The sequence below is a fragment of the Halyomorpha halys genome, unplaced genomic scaffold (assembly GCF_000696795.3).
Source record: "Halyomorpha halys isolate HHAL.00 unplaced genomic scaffold, Hhal_1.1 Scaffold469.1, whole genome shotgun sequence".
In the NCBI taxonomy this organism is placed as follows: Eukaryota; Metazoa; Arthropoda; class Insecta; order Hemiptera; family Pentatomidae; genus Halyomorpha; species Halyomorpha halys.
Genome location: NW_027114062.1, coordinates 1,138,395 through 1,157,119, shown reverse-complemented (window position 1 = coordinate 1,157,119; position 18,725 = coordinate 1,138,395). Strand labels below are relative to the sequence as shown.

Sequence of the window (18,725 nt, the reverse complement as noted above, 5' to 3'; positions counted from 1 at the left end):
ATAAATAATAATAATAAAAATAAAATAAAATAAGAATAAACAAAAAAATTGATGATAATTAAAAAACATATACACACTGTAAATTAACACAAGCGGATAAATAAATTAAAAAATAGAGAAGTAAGAAAATGCGTAAGGTAACAAATTAAATATAAAATAAATCATCTTGAATAATCTATTAATTCCAATCCAAGCCCTTCAGTCCAATGTGGATGGAAAGGCACGACTCCGGGATCCCAGTGAATTTTGATCGAAAATTTATATATATATATATATATACATATATAGTGTAAATTTTTATTTTTATTTCCTCCCGTCTGTCATTTATGTAAAATTTTATATATTATTATAATAATCTGTTGTTTTGAGGATTAAGAACTGTTTCTAGTACTTCTATAATACCTCTAAGTACTTCTATGAGGTATCTACACTGATGGGTCAAAATACTTAATCATGTTGGTTGTTCAGTAGTTCTAGCTGCGAAGACCATCCGCTACAGTCTTCCCCCCACATTCTCATTGTTTCCTCCGAGTTATATGAAATCTATTTGTCATTAACGCTAGCTCATGAAGTAAACGGCTCCTCCATTGTGATCTGTAGTGACTCTTACTCGAGCCTCAAGACACATCGAAGCTGGATTAACGTCTAGATATATTTTATTCATAGTTATAATATGATTGTGTAGGTGGCAACAGTTACGTTTTCGATTTCTACAATATTTAACCAATATTAATTTACAATATTTAAGGTCGGACACGGTAGACTACTTAGAAAAAAAAAATTGATACTTCAGAATTTTATGTTCTTCAAAAATTTATATGCTTTAAATGTGAAAGGTGTGGCACCATATTATTTTAGCTTCTAAAATTCTATTCCCCTTGATGTCAAAACATGACTTTCAAAAGTACTTTTGCACTGAAAAGAAAGTTGCCTCGAGACCTTCAACTCTCGAAACGTTGTTGGAGCTCAACCAATGCAGGTAGAATCTCTAAGAGACTGTATCATGCGAATGTAATATAAATCACAGTTTATTTACTTGTATATTGATGTAATGTAGTTATTAATTGTAATAATTAAAACAAGGATTCTTTCTGGTCCCGTATTCTTTACAACCATTCCTTACAGCCATTAAATTAAAAAAAAAAAAAGAATTGGTGAGACGGTCCGATTCGGGCAGAGATGCAGATACTAGCAGTCCACCCCCTAAGTAATAGCGGGCCCTGTCCCCTGCTTCCGCTCGGGGCGAACACTCAGATCCTATCTGCAAATTGGATACGCACCCGCTAACCTATATCTATACCGCAACCGTGTATTATCGGTAGGCCTTCCTCCCACTGCTCTCTTTATATATAAATCATTCGGAAATATAGCTCCAAATACACCAACTCAGCCATTATAACTCCCGCACTTCTTTTTTATGTTTTATGAGTTGGGATCAGATTAGTATCTTTCACTGATACCTGCCATTGCGAAATTTAGGTTCCAGTCGGATTTGGTATGTGGAAGTGAAATTTAATCGATAAACCAAACATTTTTACAATTTTTAGGAAAATATTTCTATTACGAATATTGTAACACTTTTAGAAGATGATCGATAGAAGAAGTCCGGTCTACAGTCAAGCAAAACAAAAATAGACCATAAAATTGACATGTAAGTAAAACTAATGGATATAAAAGTGGAGATATAAAAACACAGCAATATAAAAAAGCAAATATCAAATAAAAAAAGTAAGAATATTAACGATGAATACTATAATTTAATAATTTATCAACTAACACAGTAATCAACTAATAAAAAAAGACAATATATTAATAAACAGATTTATTAATAAACTAAGAAGATATATTGACTGACTACACAATCAATAATGAACTGATAAATTAATTGCTGATAAATTGACGTTGTAAATGTTACACATAATTAACGACAGTTGTAGCAAATAACATAAAAAATTAACTGATTGATGATAGGTGATAAATAGTAAAATAAATTAATAAATTAGTATTAGGATAAATGAATATATAATGTGGAAGGGAGCAACAAATAATAAGTAAAAGATAAAATTTTACAATATTCAAAAAAGTATTCAGCTTTGTCTTTCTTACTATTTTGATTTATGTTAATATTTTTATACATGTTTATATTCGTACTTCCATCTTTATATGTGTTTCATTTACATTTTATTTACCTCTCTTACATTACATTAACTTGTTATAATGATTGGAGAAGTTTGTCGGAGGGTGCGATCAATAAAGAACAACATAAATAAACAAAACCATATTTATTTATTTTATGCCGACGTTTCGACCTGAGTTTCAGGTCTTCATCAGGGCTATAGAACAAAAGAGATAACAACATTTAGAGAAACATAAAATAGAAAAGGAACTGTTATGTTGTTCTTTGCTGACAAACTTCTCCAATCATTAATCTACGATCAACTATCTACACCTCATTAACTTGTTTTGTATCTTTTTATTTTAGCCCTGATAAAGACCGGCATTGTTTGTCGTAATGTTGGCCACCGATAAATACCTGAGAACCATTTTTGATAAATTGATAACTTATAATTGAATAGTACAAAATTTTTTAATTGATTGATATTTGTGGAATTGTATGGTAGTAAATTTAAAACAGTGAACGGATGAAATATAATATCATGTAGGTAAGAAGATATGTATAATATAAGATATGCAAGTAGTGTCTAAAAAATAAATTTCATCCGTTCACTGTTTTAAATTTACTACCATACAATTCCACAAATATCAATCAATTAAAAATTTTTGTACTATTCAATTATCAGTTATCAATTTTTAATCATTTATAATTTAATTCAATATTTTGTATAATTCTAAATTTGTTTGTATACTATTCCTTTTTAATTGTATGTTACTCTAAATGTTGTTATCTCTTTTGTTCTATAGCTCTGATGAAGACCTGAAACTCAGGTCGAAAAGTCGGGATAAAATAAATAAATATGGTTTTGTTTATTTATGTTGTTCTTTGCTGACCGCACCCCCCAACAAACTTCTCCAAGCATTATTCTACGGTCAACTATCTACACCTCATTTTTAATTTATAGTTTTTTTCAATATTCTCTATTCGAGACTTGGAAAGCAAGGGGTGCTTAAACTGGACTTTAAAACTATATTTCTCAAATCTGTTCGATACGTCATGAAATTTTGCAGGAGATTCGGGTATTATTCCTTATAAGAGCGAAACATATTCATTAACCTATTATTAACCTTATTAACCTATCTCAATTCACTCTAACACTATTAAAATATATTCTTTTAAAAATTTAAGAAAGGGTTATGTTGTTGAACAAAAGCTGCAATATGTAGAGTCATGGGGATGATTTGTTTTAAAATACTGTCTCATCTACTGGCTCGTAGAAAAATTTAATACATCGATGGCTTCTCAACATGTTTAGCTATTGTTCACAATAGAATAATATCTTGATAAATTCAAAAGATCATGGGCTTTTAGATTAAACAATATAAGTCACAATAACCAATAATGCAGTGAATGTAATAATTAAAAAAATCTACAAGTCATCCCAAAGATCTCGTCCCATAAATTGTAAATATTTTTAAACTGGATATTTCAAGTTATTGTGGAATTGAATATAAGAAGCAAAACTGATATTCAACAATAGATGATTATAATAGGTATTTTTATGAACTCAATAATAAGTACTAATTTAAATGAATTTTATTTGATTTTTTTTTTACTTTTATCTTATTACAACTGGGCTGAGTTTTTATATATTATAGTGTATTATGTATCCACAATAGTAGATCGAAAATATGATGTTATTACAAGATCGTTAATTAATCATATCGAAATAAAAAACGTAGTATAATCTACGTATGAAAATGTCTTAGAGCTTAAGCAATATTATCCGAAGTCGCTCATTACAAATACTTAATAATAAACATATGCATACACCCTTATTAAAAATATTTTAATAAAATATAAGAATTAAATTTTATTTATATCACATTACAGATGATACTATAAAAAGTTTATAAGAATTTCATTTGTTACTTTAATAAACGTTGAAAACAAAAATAAAGCGATTTTCCTATGGAAGTTGGAAATAAAATTGGTATTTCACAAATCCATTTCCAAATATTGGCCACAAAAATTATTTCATTAATTTAAGAATGAAAATTAAAAGCAAAATACATAAAAATATTTAGAAATTTAATAATACAGTAGTCACGAAATGCTTAACAAAAGTTAATTTAAATAACAAAAGGTTAACAGTATTTCCTTCCTCATTCTGGTTAAACACGATTGATAGCATGTATAAAACTAGGCAAAAATGGCTCTATTCCCCTATTTAATTTAAAAAAAAAAATTAAACATGTTTTTATTTATTTTGGAGGAAGCGCGATTGTATTCAACAAATTGTTTTTCCCAACTTAGTTTTCCCAATGGTTAACCATTTTGAAGAAGCTATGTCATTGTTTAATGTTTCCAAAGTATTTCGAGGAAGTTATAAAATTAAATGTTTTAAAAATTAACACAAAGGTTAATTTATTTTCGTTGTAAGTAATGTAACTAGTTGTATAATAATATTACTTTATATATCAATACTTTTTCAAAAATATCTCTATTACCCTATTTTATTTAAACAAAAAAAAATATTAAACATACTTTTATTTATTTTGAAGTAAGCGCGATTGTAATCAACACATTATTTTTCATATTTTAATCATTGGATGAGACCAGAAATATTTGTCAACAAATTTCTAACCAATAAAGCTGCCGTTGTTTTAAAAACCTCATATGCTTGATTTATTTATTTACAAATACATTTCATTACCAACTAGGAATTCTTCTATAAAATTCAATGCACACTCAGAGGCCCACAGTACAATAAAATTTATAATAATTAGTGTTATGATTAATAATTAGTTTTGTAATTAATTACATTAATCTAATCAATAATAGTTTATTCGTATATTCAGGGAAACAATTTTTTTTTGGTATATTAAAAATGTATAACTTTTAACTAAATTTTAAAATATTTGTTGTATTGTTCACACTATTCAAACAAGTAAGAAAGAATTCTTTGTTTAATGAACAAACAAATACCTCATTTTTTAAATATAAAAAGAGTCATATTCATAAATTATGAGTCATATTCTGCTCATAATGTGTTTGATGTTCCCTGTTTCTGTATTTTTTCATAAACTGATATCTTACATAATAGTTATGAATCTAAATAGGAAATAAAGAATTATTGAACAAAACAGTGTAGTTGTTAAGATTCCTCAATTGATTAATTTTAAAAGTAACTATTCAATTGTCCTGTTCTATGACATAAAACAAAAACATTTGCAGGTGAAATTTGTATAATAGTAATTTAATAAAGTTGGGAAATCATTAAAAATATAATAATTTATATATTAAGTAAACAATATAGAAAAATATTAAAAATTTGAATATTATTGGACGACAAATCAATGAGTAAACAATTTTTAGAAAGTAATTTGATTAGAAATTATTTTATTGATGATCTCCCCATAACAACTAACTTGAATAACTACTTACTGTTTTTTACAACCAGAAATGCTTTTAGGACCGCTGATCACGCACGGAAATAATTTATTAAATCCATTCAGTTACATTACATTATTAAAAACGAAAAATTATACTTTTCGTTTGATTATATAAAAAAATAATTTATCATCATTAAACCAGTTAGTACTTTTTTATATTATTTTATTTTTCATAAAGTTTATAATTATACATAATTATTTTAACTACTATATATCCAGTATATGCTTTCCCGAACAGTGATTAAATGTATCCAATAAATACACCTGGCGCCGATATTTTGCACCAAAATACAATCAACTGAAAAATAATTCCTTGCAATAGGTCTGTAAACATGAAATATGAAAATAATATTGTTTTCAAATTCTTAATTTTTTACAAAGAAACTTATGATATTTATTAATAAAAGTAAAAAAATCTTAAAACGCCAATTAATAATTTTATTATTAAAATAGAAAATTACATTTTTCTAAAGATACTTAATTAATATATTAGAATTTTTAAAAAATAATATTAAATAACTATAGATCAAAATTATGATCTCTATTTTATTTTAAATTGATCATACATTAATCTGTAAAAGCGAGAAAAAACTATAACTATGAAGTAACATCTGAAAAATGCCGGTTTTCAAAAAAATTTAAACTGCCTTTAAACAGATTTTGTAATGCTTCATTATATAAATTAATTTATATAATATAATTAATGGATATAAACTACCAAAGTTCTATAATGAAAGAAACAATCAAAATAATTAAGAATATTTTAAACATTAAATAGGGTTTTGTATTTCAGAACTATGTACTTTAATGAATAAATTAAATTAATACTAAAAATTTATAATATATTTCTTTCCTTCATATATTAGATACAATAGTTTTAAATTAATTTTTTTTTACTAAATAAATCATTTTGTTCTTCCAAAATTAGATATAATATTTCCTAATAAAATATACAATTATATGTACATAAATATGCAGAACAAAAAAAAATATACATAAAACAAGTTTTCGTTAGTACTTAAACAACTATAAAATCATTATTTCAGGTATGTTCCTATATTGCTTGCTGCCACCAAAAAGAAAAGTCATTTTTAGGGTAAGATTTGTATTGAATTACGCATATTGTTTTAGCATGTATTATAAATCAATCATTTGATTCATAATTTCTCATTTATTTATAATGGATTAAATTGTTAAACAAAAAAAAAAGTAAGTAGTAATAAAAAGTTTATTCTGTATTTATTTAACTTTGACAACACCAGAATCTTATATGTTGCAGAAATTCAAGTGTACTTCTAAAAATAATTGAAAATAATAAGAAACATTATGTAATCCAAGTTAAACTTGTATTATTTTACAAATAAAATATAAAATTATGAACTTGAAAATTAAATATACCGACGAGTTTTATGAAATACTTTGTTAAAATAACTTTTCTCTTATTTTCAAGACTCTATTTTTTTGTTTAAAGAAATTATTACTTCATATAAACCTAAATAATAATTTAATATTCATAATTATAGAAAAGTTGATTGCAAGCAAAGTTATATCACAGATATATTTTAAAAATGGGGAGTTTCGAAACAGTAATATTTATAAAACGCGTTTTTAAACTTAGTTGAATAATTTTTTAAGAACCGGAACTACCAACTTTAAGAAATATATTAATTTCCATGATAAAATAATGGAAGGAATCTAAACTAATGCATGATAATTTTAAAATATATTTCTGTTTAAAATTATACTTATTACCCTTTTCAAAACACATTGTTTTTACTCATGTGGTAGTTTGATTGGATATACCATGTTCACGAAGCAAAGAGATTTTTGAGTTTATTACTAGGAATACTCATTTTTTAAATTAAGTGTTTATGTCTTAAAAACTTCCTCTATACACTCTAGCGCGAATAACTGAGTAGCTACTTGCATTATACTGCAATAAAATATGCAATATACTTGGTTAATTTTAGTGAAGGAAAAAAATTATGTTCATTATCAGTTGTCATTATCTAACCATCATGTGAAAATATATCAAGATCCTCATCATGACACCTGGTCCCGTAAGCCTTGTCTCATTAGATGTTGAGCCACGGTCTTGATTTTGTGACAATTAATTAATTATAGTAACCAAATCATACCTTAGTTAGACAAAAAATTACGTACCTCTTGTGAGCCTGGGGTACCTCGTGGGCCGGGGCGACCCTGATCAGGTCGTATGGGAAAATGATGATGAAGACGCGTGCCCCAAGCGGAGGCACGACCAATAACCTCCTCAGACAAGAGCTCGGGCGAGACTGGCGCTCCCCCCACCACCACCTGCTAACCTATATTTTAACTTTAAAGTGGGGGTGAGGGGTGGGAGTCATCTCAAAAATGGTGGATCTCGTCCACACAGCCCGCCCACCCCTACTATATTGGCCACTCCAAGAATCTTATTCATATCACACCATTTCCAACAGCCTTACACAGTGTTTTTTAAATCATTATTTTAAGGCATCAACTACTTCGGGGACATTATTTCCTTAATATTCGGATTTTTTATTAGTACTTATTGTCTTAATTTCCGAATTGAAATGAACAACTATTGAAAAATGGGGAATTGTGGTGAAATATTAAATGATTCAGAAATCCGAATGGTTTATTTACAGTCTGTTTGCTATACTGCAAAATAGAATGAAGATCTGCTGATAGTTCATAAAAAGATTTGATGGAGTCGTATGCTTGGCATTCGGTTAAGATGTGTTTTACATTAAGTCACGTTCCACAAGTCTTGCATACAGGTGGAGAATCGCATATGCATGCATGCATTGCATATGTACTCGCTTCGGCGGTACACATTCTTGTACTGTTTAAATTTTATGAATAATTGAATGTTGAAAATGATCTTTAAAAGTTTGATTTTCATTTGGGATTTCAGTATGGCAAATATTTGGAAATATACCTGTTAAAATTCATCTATTTTTTTTTTAATTTAAGTTCTTAATAATTAGATGAGGAAGGTGATTATAGGAAGGGGTCTAGTCTCACCATCTCATCATTTCTTTTCTTTTTTTTCATGATTCAGTGATAAAAGTAAAATCAATTTTGTGTAATACAGGTGCAAGAGGCATCTTGTAACCCTATTATTTTATGAATTATGGTTTTAGATTATTTATGGAAAAATCTAAAGGAAATACCTTTATTCACCCGAATCACAGACATAGGAAGGGTTCCTAAATGGAACCCCACTTTGTTTTTGACTTACTAGTACCAGAAATTTTAATGCACTAGGTGGCAAGCACAAATTGTGTATGTTATTATTAAAACAGGCCTAACAGATTAGAGTTTTCTCCAATGAACAAAAGAGCGAAATTAAATTTTATGATAAATATCAATGTTGCACCTTTGACTCAAAAGGTGCCAAGGCGTAAATATTATGTGGTAAGATGGGAAATGCCATGATCTTTGAACCAGTAGAGATTCTTAAAATAGTGGAGGGGGAATTTCTTTCTATAATTTTAAATAGTTGTTGTGTACTGGATTACGTTATCATGCTTGGTAAAGTTAGATGCTGCTCTCTGACTGAAGAATAAGTAATATGGCGATTAATTGCGACAATTGGAGAAGATGGACACTGGCTAAACCTCCATGTCTAGTGACGACTTGTAGTACAAGAGCCGGGAAGAAAAAAAGGCAGTTATCTAACCCTAATTTTTGATTACTTCAATAAAAATGATGTATAATTGCTAATCAAAATTGATGAGTCTGTCAAGTATAGGTAGGTGGAATAAAATATGACGGCTGTTTCAAAACCTTAAAAAACCATTGGTTTTTCATTCGGAGCTCTATATCTTAAAAACTACCAACAACACTAGAAAATCTAAGAGAATATTATTTAAAGAAGTGTAAATTTACAGAAATATTAGCCCTAAAAGAGCTATTGGACTATTTAAGTCCAATAGTACTCGAGATATAGCTTTTTAAAAAGCAAAATTTCTTAAAAATCTACAGAAAGATTAGTAGTTAGTTAATTTATTTTGAGAAATCTATACCTCTCGAACTATGTGACATACAGATGTCTATTAGCACTCAAATTAAAGCTAGTTTAATGGACTATAATTTATGAAGTTTATGACCTTTACCTTCATAGGAATAGTAGTTTTCATGATATTTGCTAAAATAAATTGATTTATAGTTGTGCGGACAATAAATTTGATTTATGAAAAACTTTATTTCAGAAACCATTAGACGTAGAGATGTCAGCCAGCGCTCAAATCAGAGCTAGTTAAATTTACTACAAAATAGTTAATTATGTTTATCTTTGTAGGACAAGTAGTTTTTATGTAATTTGACAAAATGAACTCACAAAATGTTAATTTCATTTGTTCGTATAAAATGTAGGATTTTTGAAAAAATATATCTCTACATCCATAAGACGTACATATGTCTGCCAACACTCAAAATAAAGGAAATTTAACTTACTATAAAGTAGTTTATGATACTTATCTTCATAGGGGTAGTAGATTTTATGATATTCACATATGAATAAAAATTTGTCCGAACAACTATAAATCAATTTATATTAGCAAATTTCATGAAAACTATTTCTCCTACGAAGATAAACATCATAAACTATTTTATAGCTCATTAAACTAGCTTTAATTTGAGTGCATCTGTACGTCAAATGGTTTTTGAGATATAGATTTTTCAAAATAAATTCGCTAACTACTGATCTTTCAGTGCGTCCCATACAACATTTTTATGAAATGTTGCTTTTTAAATGCCATATCTCGAGAACTATTTAACATAAATAACTCTTTTAGGGCTCATATTTTAGCAAATTAGCTCATCTTTAAATGACGTTCTCTTAAGTTTTTTGTGTTGTTCATACTATTTAAGATATAGAGCTACGAATGAAAAATTAATTTTTTTTATCGCTTTCAAACAGCCGCCATTTTTTTATTCCCCCTACCTATACTTGGCAGACTCATCAATTTTGATTAGAAATTATACATAGCTTTCATTAAAGTAATCAAAAATTGGGGTGAGATAGCCGCCTTTTTTCTCCTCTTGGGCTCTTGTACTATTGGAGGTAAAAAAATAAGAACAATATGTAGCCTATCCTTCCCTTTTAAGTATCTAATTTTACGCCAATTTTATCTTATTTAAATAAATGTATGTACTCTCCTGGTCTAGGTAATGAATTAGCACATATTTAAACACACTGTTAGCCAAACAGGCTCTTAGTACATCTATTGATAAATTGTATTTCGATTCAATATTTTCATATCTTAGACATTTTAATTTTTTTTTTTATCTTCATGCTAAAGTAAATTTTGATTCCAATTGAATAGAAGTTAAGGTGCTAAGGGTTTCAAACTAGTTTAAAGTGTATTTTGAATATAACATTATAACAAGAAAATACAATATCACATTATATTATATAGTAATAAAATTACTTTTTTTTTTTTTGCAAGGAAAGTCAAGACAAAGAGTAAAAAATAAAAAACCAATTTTACAGGCAAAAATCACTAATATAGTTGTATTTTTTCACATCATATTCTCTGTGAGCCAAATACGAACAACTGTACCTATAACTAACAAATTCTATCTTCTGGAAATTTTGTACAGTTGAATAATCACGTTGCATCCGGTTCTAATTCACTAACCGGAAAACGAGCCACGATTTTTTTCGCTTAGAAGTGAAGATAAGTCCAAGGAGAGTCATAAGTTGCAACTTCTTTTAACGCGTTTTATTGAATCGCACAGTTTCATTTCATATTATGCCCCTCCTTCCTCTTCCACTAACGATGTCCCTAGCTGTTGATGGAACAACCTCACTTACAGTATCTTTTAATTTAGTTCCTTCTTCAGGATATACATTTTTGCCTCTCCAGTGTAATTTTTGAAGCTTTTTTTGTAGGGGCATGTAATTGATTCCAGTTTTATATTACCTGCACCCATAAGCTTGGATTTGATTGTTCTAAAAATAAATTTAAGGCGGAAATGAAATCGCTTCAATACTTCCATTTATATTGGGGTGTTTCTAGATACCTTTTTGTTTCTATGACAGAATAAAAATCACAGTTTGAACTTACCTTCTCTAAATTTTAATCCTTTAATTAAACAAGAATTGTAATTTTCAAGATGAATCAACGGTGGCCACTGAACCAGCAACCTGTCCTGCACATAAGTGTTCTTTAGATACAGATTGAATCATATACCGATAGCCAATTATATTTATACTTATATTAGCCAAATATTAACGCTTTACCGATCGGTCGTGGTTGAGGCTACTCAGTAGGGGTATTCATGATATTTTGTTAAATGTAAAATGTTTTACTATGTTAAATGTTATAAGTATAAGGTTGTGAGCAGCCCTATTTAAAGTTATATTAAATGTTAAATGCATAAGAGCTCCTAGCGGATTTTTTGAGCAACTTGTTTTGTAACCTTTCCTTCAAAAACATCATGCTATTGTTTACTTTTGTTATATTTGTTATTATTGTCATGCTGTTGTTTAGATTTGACTAACGAAATTAATTAAAACATGTCTAAATTGAATGAAAAGTGGAAGTTGTGTGAAAGTTTGGCTTCTGAGTGTCTTATTGATCTTTTAACTTGTGAGGAACAGAATCAAGATGAGCTAATTGACAACTGTCATTAAATTATTATTATTATTCACTTCCATTGCTTTATTAGTTATAAAAACATCCAAAACAATACCAACACAATCAAAACACAAAATACGAGCAAGTAACCTAACACTACAACAAATAAAACTGTGATAAACTCAGCCGGTCTGTTGCCCACGTCATTCTCCATTTAACAAACCTAGTAACAGACTCTCAACTATATTACATGTTATATCGTCTTAACATGGTAAAAGAGTGAAATATTTCTCTATTTAACACACTTTAACATGTTAAAATAAAGGTCATGAATACCACTAGTAAGGAGACTAAGACCACCCCGCTTAGTCGGGCCCGCAATTAAACCTACATTTTTTTTCATTTCTGTTACCGTAATATCCATCCATTTCTTTGTCCTTGAGATATTTTTATATTTATTATTATCACTTGTTAGTGATGTCTATTCGATTTTATTACCAAATATTCTAAAAAAATGTACATATAGATCGCAAAATAAATAAAAAATGTATTTTGTTGATGAACAATTTAATTGCTTCATGGGCGAGTTTAACTTCCAATACTCGCCTGGATGTCAATGAACTGATACTGTTATTAGACAAAAGAATGACGCTACTGTGGCATCTCAGAACAAGTAAAGAGTTTAGCCACGAAATACAAGTTTTAATTAAGTATTTATTAATGAAAGCTGCTATTATAGAAAAAAAAAGTTTCAACTTCTATGGGAATGGATAATATGTTTGCAAACTAATAATAAACCAGTGTATTCCATGTTCACCGTATTATTCGAAAAGCACGATTTCATTTTACATATTCCTCTGAAAACTGTTTTAGATCAAGCAATGACAATAAATACTATTGTCTTAATCATCTTTTCAAGGAAATAGAATGTCTTTAGCAATTCCAACCTTCAAACTTCTTGAAAGAACGTTCTCTCGTTAACTCTCTTCGATCTGTTTTTGTTCTGTTCCCAGCGAGACACCCAACCAGGTCGTCTGTCCTAAAAATATCTTACTACCTACACTCAACTATTGAATATCAATAAGCATCCTCTTTCTAGCAGATATTTTTGGCACATTCCATGTAACAATCCTGTAAGAACCCAGTTTTAATTTTTAGTTCCAATTCTTAGCTTTCATATCGTCACGATGATCTTTCCTTATGAAAGAATTCAAAGATCTTGCTACTTACTAAGCAACTCTTGGTACTTGGTACTATACCTAACTAATTCCGTCACAAGAGAATTACAAGATTTCTCTGAATATGTTATGATTCTTAATGAATATTTTAAACGGTATATAGAGGAATTTTAAAATGCTGGAAGATCCCTGATTGACCGTGAGTATTAATAAAAGGAATTTTTTAATGTTTTAATGTATTTATTATTAAAGAAAACACATTATAAAGAATCAAATTAGCCTGAGCCATCTTTTTTTATCAACCAAGTCTACATCCATCTCCTTTAATTTCATATGACATTTTACTAGAAATAAAAAAAAACTACTAATCTACAGAAAATTTCCAGACAAATTCTTTTTGTTGCAAGGACTACTCTAATAAAATGGGAATACTATTATGGCGTATCACTGGTATAATGGTTGTTAGCACTTTAATGATTCTTATGCACTTGACTATAATCTAGTAATATTATGTTTTGCATGAATGTGATCCATTTGAACATTTCCTTTACTTTTCCATCTAATCCCCACTTCTCTTTAAGATAATGTATACACAACTTGAGGAGCGCATACCTTCTCTCAGGTTTTCAAACATCTTAAAATAAAAATACATAAATCTTCATTAGTTATTTGTTTTCAGAATGTTTTATCTGTTAATCCATAACTGTAAGTTAATCTTACTAAGTAAGAGAATGTGAGATCATTTGATAATCTATCGGATTTTTAGGCTCAAATAAGTGCAGTACACTCCTATACCTCTTAGCATGAAAACAAAATAAATTTTCATCCCTTGGTTTTTCTGAATTTTAAAGGGATATTAATGTTCCATTCAAGTTTATTGTTGTGCTGCGTGGATATTTAATACAACATTCTATTAAATACAATCTAATAAAATACCAGAGCCATTACAATAGGTCTTTGTCATGATAAGCATTACATTAGAGGATCCTAGACCTGGCGTGAATATTTAATTCATGATGTATTCATACGGAAAATTGAATTCTCAATTTGTTTTTAACATTTATTTAACATACTGCACCATGTGCTTGCAAAACATTGGGGAACTATTAAGGTTGTGGCTTATTTCACTAATTCTATAAAATCTTCAAGATTTCTTTCTTGATTTTTTCTTATTTATTTATTTCTTATTCTTTTATAGTTCATATTAATGGAATTTTTATTACTACTAACAATGAATGATAGTAATCATTTTAACTTTTTTTCCTCTTTTACCTTCCATAGTACCTTACCCCATAGGAGGGCCGTTAATTTATATATCTTATATCCATTCTATAACTATGCATTTAGCATATACTTTCAAACCCAAAGAAGGAAAAAAAAAAAAAAAATAAATAAAAGGCTGACAATAAAACATAAGGAAGGTAGCAAACAAAAGCTTAAAAAGTGGTTAGTTTATAAATCAATTGGAATTTTATACATAGGATAATCATTTTAAATAAACAAAATTAAAAGAACGTAAGATGAAGCTCTCTAGACAATTCGTCATTTGAGTCTACCAGACTTTTAATCATAATAAGACCTAGTTGACATTAAATACTCTCAATTTTACGTTGAATTGATTGGTTCAATCAAAAAAAGTTTTTGGGAGAATTATAAAAATATATATATCATCGATGATAAAAAGTCGACTTGCGGAAAGACGATTTTAGTAAAATCTCAGGCCCTTGCCTATCCTAAATGCGTAGTTTTTAATTTTTTAACTAGGCTATTCACATACATTTCCACACATAGAGCAACATGTTACTTGACATGGCTAACTGGATTCAAGAAATTTTTTTTTAAATTTCTTTATTGAAATTTAGAACTGTATATTATATTATACAATCGGTAAAATTTATCTCAGTTATAATGGAGTGACACAGGCGTGTAGGGAATCTACCCATTCTAGCACTCTGATGACGTTTTACATTAGCAGGTCTCGTGGCAATCTTCTTTTCAGGTGCCTCGGAGGATTGACAGGAATGGATGAAAAAGCAAGGTTAGAAACAAGTGGGTTTGAATGGTTAGGGAGTTTATAATGGAAGGAATTATATCTTGTTCGGGCTAGATCGGTTACATATGAAACATTAAGGTCTTTATGTATAATTTCATTTGTGACAAAGTAAGGAGCAATCAGGATTTTACGAAGGATTTTGGATTGTAAAGGTCAGATACGAGAGGAATTCCAAGGTTTAGTGGAGCCCCAAAGCTCAACTCCGTATGTCCAGATTGGCCTTATTACAGTCATGTAGATCAGTATTTTATAATGAATTGGAAGTTTAGACCGTTTGTCTAGTAAGTGCTGTAATATTCGAATTCGACGTGCAGTTTCCTGTCTTTTCTGTCTTGTGTGATGTATTTGTATATTGTGTGGATTACAGGTCAGTCTTTTGTCCAGATGTAGTCCAAGGTAGTGGATCTGTTCGACAGAGGTCAGAATAACATTATTAAAGGAAACTGTAGGGCAGTCGGTAAATTTATTACGAAGGGTAAAGATGATTTGATGATTTGTTGGGATTTATTTTAATCCTCCAATTATGACACAACTCTTCAAGGGCTGTGATATGGGATTGTAGAGTTCAGGATGCAATTAAAGGGTTATTATTAACTGCGAGCACACATATACCATCTTCATAAGTGGTGAGGGTAGTGTTAGGATTGGTTGGGGTGTCAGCTGTATAGACGGTGTAGAGGATGGGACCGAACATACTACCTTGAGGAACACCAGCGGACTGAGAATAGAGAGATGAATAGGAATCATTGAGGTCTACTTGGAATAATCTATCAATGAGAAAGGAACGGATGATGAGAAAGTATGTAGGAGGTAGGAATTTGCAGAGTTCGTAAAGCAGTGCGACCAAAAGCCTGTTCTTTAATTATGAGAGAACTGTTGAAAATGCAACTAAAACCATTTTAACCTCATTAATGTAACATTTATAAGAGAATAAGTAAAGACATTAGCATTAATGCATCAGAAGCGGCACCAGTACATATCAAATTTGTTGGTATTACGTTGTGGTGGATCCAATTGATTTTAAGCTAAATAAAGAAAGACTTATATTAATAAATTTACATTGAATCATTTTTGTAATCGAAGAAATAAAAATCAAAATATTATCTAGCACGAAAGCAAAACAAAAATGCGAAATAGTTAAAGAAAACTACTATTAAACAGATTATTACAGTAGTAAATAGTAAATAGAATAAACATATTGTAACTATCCAAAAATAAATGGCGTGAAGCCAGGCAGATAGCGCAGCTAGCGCACTCAGTGTTAAAAACCAACAAGCTGAAATTGACGATTTCCTCAACAGACTGAGTTACTGGCTACTTTAGGTAGTACTAATGAAGTCAATTAAATACATTCGTATTTTTTAAAAATATTTACAGTTCTCAATTTTTAAAAAGCAATTAATGCGTACAGCTTGCCACAATAATACTTTGTTAACTTATATCTGATGTTAAGAAACCCATATTTTTTTTTATCTAATATCTAAGATCTTTATCCAATAGCATTTTAACATGAGGAGTTTAATAGAAAATGACTAACCGTTTTCCAGAAAATCGAAAAAATATGAAAAATCTATTCTATATAGTGGCACTTCCGATCGGTCCATTTTATCGAAAAATTGCTCACATCCCTGGCACCTACTCGCCTCAAATATATAATTTCAGTTTTGAACGACTTAAAATTTTTGAACTAGGCTGCTAACTCATAATCACACACACAGAGAACATTTTGCCAGACCACGTTTTTTAGACCCATTAACATCTATTTCGGTCGCAAACTTGATTTCAAATTTTGTACTATAGGAATAATCTCCCTTACTCTATATTCTACATAAATTTAAGTTAAAGTATTTTTCATACCCTCCTGTAATGGTTTTAGTGGGTATTTGGTACGTACATATAGGAGGTATGCTATATGTATAGCTGGATGTTAAGGATACCTTGGATTGCCTTTTGGCATTATAAGTTAAAGTAAAAAAATGTGCGCAGTTATAATCTATTAGAACCAATATGTTCTTTGGCAATGAAATCGTTCTCGTAAATTAAAAAAAACATACATGTACTAATATAAAAAATATATTATACGTTATATATAACGTATTACATATAATATATACGTTATTACATCATGCATGAGTATTATAACCTGCCCCCAAAGCCAGATTAGTCTGGGTTTATTTTTGTTGCTCTGTAATTTTAGACATTGTTGTCGTGGACGCTAAAAGGTAGCCTTAATAAAGCTATTAAAGCATTAATACTTTATTTTCTTTTTTTGTTATATGAAATCTTCAGATTTTGAGTATTTTTTTGGCTAATGATTGAATATCGAATCATTTTTATTGATTAAGAAATTTTGAAAAATAAGTAATTTATGAATAAGATGTTTTGCAAATTTCTTTAATATCCACAACTCAGTAATAGATTTTAATATGTTTCTAGATGTTTTATTGAATTATTATGACAATTTTTTTTTATTTATTAATTTTTTTTTTAACGGCACTCAAAACGCAAATACAGTTCAGAATATTATGTGCAGTTTACTTTTCTTTTATATAACTATTAAAATACTTATGTTAATATTAGTTCTTTTACAAATTCTATATTTTTTCAAAACTTTGAATACACTAAAAATTAAATGCCAAGAAACGAAAATTCCCTTATTGCTGAAAATAGATTTATTATTTATTTCTAGTAGATACATGACCTTAGGGTAATTTGAAACTTCAGTCTCAAAACATTTACCTATTTGTTTTGTATTGCATTATTTTTAATTCTTAAATAATAATTAATTCTGATGATGTATTGGGAATATGATACATTCTATCAGAAAGTGTTAATTCGACTGGAACTATTTAAAAAATCTAATAGGATAATAAAATTCTCAACAAAATCTACGATCTACCGCTCTACATTCGTCTTTAGCCATTTTACTGTCGTAACAAAACAAAATCAAATACTGGTTCAACGACTTTAAATTCATTAGAACAAATTACTAATAGGAAACAATGCCCGCCCGACTGTGTTCTAGGAAGGGAATAGAGGGTCTGCCCATAGTTGGCGAATTGGATCGGTCAGACCTTCCTTAATGGGATTCCAACTTTTTTTTAAGATGAGTAATGTACATACTACATAATCTCCCTTTTATATTCTATATTTAAATTCTTGAATTGTACTATTTATGCTTTTAAAGACATTCAAGGGGAATCATTATTAGTGAGAAATGTGTTAATTTATACTACATTTAAGAAAAAAAAAATAATATATAAATGTTTTATATATTAGGTGGTTCCCAGATGTGAGTTTGGCCTGTGCGCAGTTGAAGGTGAACTCTACGCC

At 29.0% G+C, this 18,725-nt stretch overlaps 1 protein-coding gene across 2 annotated transcripts in view; it reads right to left on the bottom strand.

Annotated features, from left to right (window-relative positions):
• twz (BTB/POZ domain-containing protein twz) overlaps positions 1-7,865 on the bottom strand; it is a 172,167-nt gene extending 164,302 nt beyond the window's left edge. The window contains exon 1 of one of the 2 annotated variants that reach the window (XM_014424426.2): positions 7,735-7,865. The gene's annotated coding sequence lies outside the window, so the exon portion shown is untranslated. The remainder of the gene's footprint in view (positions 1-7,734) is intronic. The other variant, XM_014424425.2, reaches the window with a different exon arrangement.
• Positions 7,866-18,725: the final 10,860 nt, after the last annotated feature.